The sequence below is a fragment of the Protobothrops mucrosquamatus genome, unplaced genomic scaffold, assembly GCF_001527695.2.
Source record: "Protobothrops mucrosquamatus isolate PMUCROS unplaced genomic scaffold, P.Mucros_1.0 scaffold89, whole genome shotgun sequence".
Taxonomy (NCBI): Eukaryota; Metazoa; Chordata; class Lepidosauria; order Squamata; family Viperidae; genus Protobothrops; species Protobothrops mucrosquamatus.
This window is the reverse complement of record NW_015386465.1, coordinates 586,515-590,094: the sequence shown is the minus strand read 5'-3', so window position 1 is coordinate 590,094 and position 3,580 is coordinate 586,515.

Genomic DNA, 3,580 nt, shown 5'->3' with positions numbered 1-3,580 from the left:
AGAAAAGGTGGCGGAACTCAAACCTGGCCACGCCCTCATCAAACCCTAGGACCGCCCCTTTAGAGAACAGGAATGCAAGTAAAATTTGGGAGGGGCTATTTCCGGTGTGGGAGGGGCTATTTCCGGTGCGGCCGGCCCGGAAAAAGGTGCCGGAACGCGGTTCCGCCGCGTTCCGGCTGAAAAAAAGCCCTGTGTATGTATGTTTAATGAAAAGAAGGATGAGGGATGACATGATAGCCATGTTCCAATATCTCAAGGGCTGCCACAAAGAAGAGGGGGAGTCAACCTATTCTCCAAAGCACCTGAAGGCAGGAAAAGATGCAACGGTTGGAAACTAATCAAGGAGAGAACCAATCTACAAGTAAGGAGAAATTTCCTGACAATTAGAACAATTAATCAGCGGAACAACTTGCCTCCAGACGTTGTGGGTGCTCCATCACTGGAGGCTTTTCAGAAGAGATTAGGCAACCATTTGTCTGAAATGATAGAGGGATTCCTACTTGAGCAGGGGGTTGGACTGGAAGACCTCCAAGGTCTCTTCCAACTCTGTTATTCTGTTATTTATATCTCATGTGAAGAAGGACAAGTGAAGCCATAATGTCCTCTGTGAAATAAAATTCAAATTCCACAACGCAATTGGACCATTAAGAAGTAAATTAGATTGAACAGTGGTGGTAAATCAGCAATTATACCGTTGTTGGCATGCACACAACATACATATACACAAACACACACAGACACACACACACAGAGGTAGGTAAGTAGATAGGGAGGGAGGGAGGGAGAGTGTGGGGGAAAGAGGAATGGAGTTTACAACACAAATGAAACCCACCATAGGGAGAGTAATGCAAATGGTAGGGAAAAAAAAAAACTATCCTAGGGCTGCTAATGTGTTTTGCTGGATCTTGAACACATTTTACTGCTGCTTTTGAAATAGTCTTCAAAGGAAGAGATGCTGAGTAAACTGCTTCTAGACTGCTGGTATTAATTACGGTTTATAATCGCTTCCATTTTGACATAATTGTTGCATATTTAGGCACATTATGCCAAAGGATAACCTCAGCATGGGCTGGTGATTAGGATTAATATTTATATTGTGTTTGCAGTGTGCATGGGTTAGCCTTCCAGCTGAGGAACCTGTTACAAAACACTGCAGGGTTCAGATGGAAGAAATAACGGAAGGGACATATCTAATGGAGGGCATTACATCGGCATTAATCAATTAATGGGGGAATGATGGACCAAACAAGAAATATCTCCTTGGGCAGATGAACAGAACAAAATAGCAGGGACCTTGGAGGACTTTTTGCTTCAAGCAGGAGACCCTACATCATTCCAGAAAAATGGCTTTCCAGTGTCTTCTTAAAATCCCCCAGTGATGGAGCACCCACAACTTCTGAAGGCAAGCCGTTCCACCGATTAATTGTCTTCACTGCTAGGAAGTTTCTCCTTAGTTCTCAGTTAGTTCTTTCCTTGATTAGCTTCCACCCATTGTCTATAGAGATTCTCAGTCATTTGGGTCATAGTTATCCCAAAGATGCTTTTTCACGAGGCAACTGGACTTTCTTGTTTTTCTCTGAAGACGTTTTGCTTCTCATCCAAGAAGCTTCTTTAGCTCTGACTCCCCACCATCCAGTCAGAGGTGAAGAAACTTCTTGGATGAGAAGCAAAACGTCTTCAAAGGAAAATAAGGAAGTCCAGTTGCCTCCTGAGAAAGCATCTTTGGGTTTCCATCCATTGTTTCTTGTCTTGCCTTCTGGTGCTTTGGAGAACAGGTTGACCCTCTGCCCCTCTTCTTTGTAGTAGCCCCTTAGATATTGGAACACTGCTATCATGTCACCCCTCGTCTTTCTCTTCATTAAACATATATACATGCCCAATTCCTGCAACCATTCTCCATATGTTTTAGCTTTCAGTTCCCTAATCATAGGATGCAGTTGGCCAAACTTCATCTTTCTGAAGACCATATAAGATATTAGTTTAGAAATCAATTGCTGCAGGCTGTCCATGAATATCTTCCTCATGTACATACAACCAGTGGTGGGATTCAAATACCTAAACATCCGGTTCTCTGCGTGGATGCAGGCCTGGGCCTCCTAGGCCTAAAATGGACTTCCAGAAGTGAGATCTGTGCACTGCCTGTGGGCTGTTTTAGGCCTGGGAGGCCTCCTCCAGGCCTCCAAGGCCTAGAATGGACTTCCGGAAGTGACATCCATGCACTTCCGGTAGGTCGTTCAAGGCCTGGGAGACCTCCTCCAGGCCTCCGAGGCCTAGAATGGACTTCCAGAAGCAGCATGGGTTCAGCCCGTTCTCCAAACTCAACAAAATTTAGGTGTGAACTGGCTGAATCCCATCACTGCATACCACCTTTTCGACATGCACAAGTGTTGTTCTGTGTTTGATTCAATATAATATCCATTGGATAGTTCAAGAGTTGGAAGAGAAAAGAGTTTGATCAAACTTTCCTTCAGTTCTTTTCAAAACCTGAGCAGTCCTGTTAATGATTGCGATTAACGTTATCCTGTGCTTTGTGGCTTTTTTTGTGTAGGAGGCTCTCCGTTGAGGTATCATGAAATGTCATTGTCCATGACTTGCTTCTGGTGTCTTTGTATGGATTCATTTGGTTTATTGGCCAAGAATCTGAAAGCAATCCAAATCTGAGGGTGACAGGAGCAGCACTTCAGAGTGAAACAATTTCACATGATCTGAAAGTTGTCTCCGTGTTACATTCTTGATCCCACATTCGAGGTGGCAAGCCTTCAGAAAGATCTTCCTGCCACGGTGAGATCTTACGGTGTCTTAGATGTTCTCGGCTGACCTCCATCCAATCTGCTGCTTTTCTCCTGCTCTTCCTGTGTTGATGGAGACCTTACAGGTCCCGTGCATTTCGCTTTGTCTACAAAAGGTGTCAGGTATACATCTCTTCCATTTCCAGCTGGCTGTGCCATTCCTGACCCCATTCTCTCCATCTCGCGCAAACCGAAAAATGAAGGCTGTAATGGGCTTTTAGTGCTATTAAGACTTACCAATTTGGCGACAATTGCTTTTATGAGCTTAATGGGCAAGAATAGGGCTGTCATTCGGGGAGAAAAAGAAAGTCTGGAGTCCATTAATGAAATATTGTGGCTCCTTTTACTCAGGTATCATAATTATCAATGTTTCCTCTACAAAATTTTCTTAAATTGCTTTTCTTTGCTTTCTTTTTCCTTTCTTTTCTTCCTTTCCTTTTTTCTTTTCTTTTCTTTTTCCTTTTCCTTTCCTTTTTTCTCTCTTTTCTCCCTTCTCTTCTTTCTCTCCTCTCCTCTCCTCTCCTCTTCTCTCCTCTCCTTTTCTTTTTTCTTTTCTTTTCCTTTCCTTTTTTCTCTCTCTTCTCCCCTTCTCTTCTTTCTCTCCTCTCCTCTTCTTTTTTCTTTTCTCTCCTCTCCTCTCCCTCTCCCCTTCCCACTCCTCCCCTCCCCTCCCCTCCTCTCCCTTTCCCCTCCCATCTCGTCTCCTCTCCCCTCCTCTTTCTTCCCCTCCCCTCTCCTTCCCTTTCCTCCCCTCCTCTTCCCTCTCCTCTTCCCTCTCCTCTCCTCTCCTC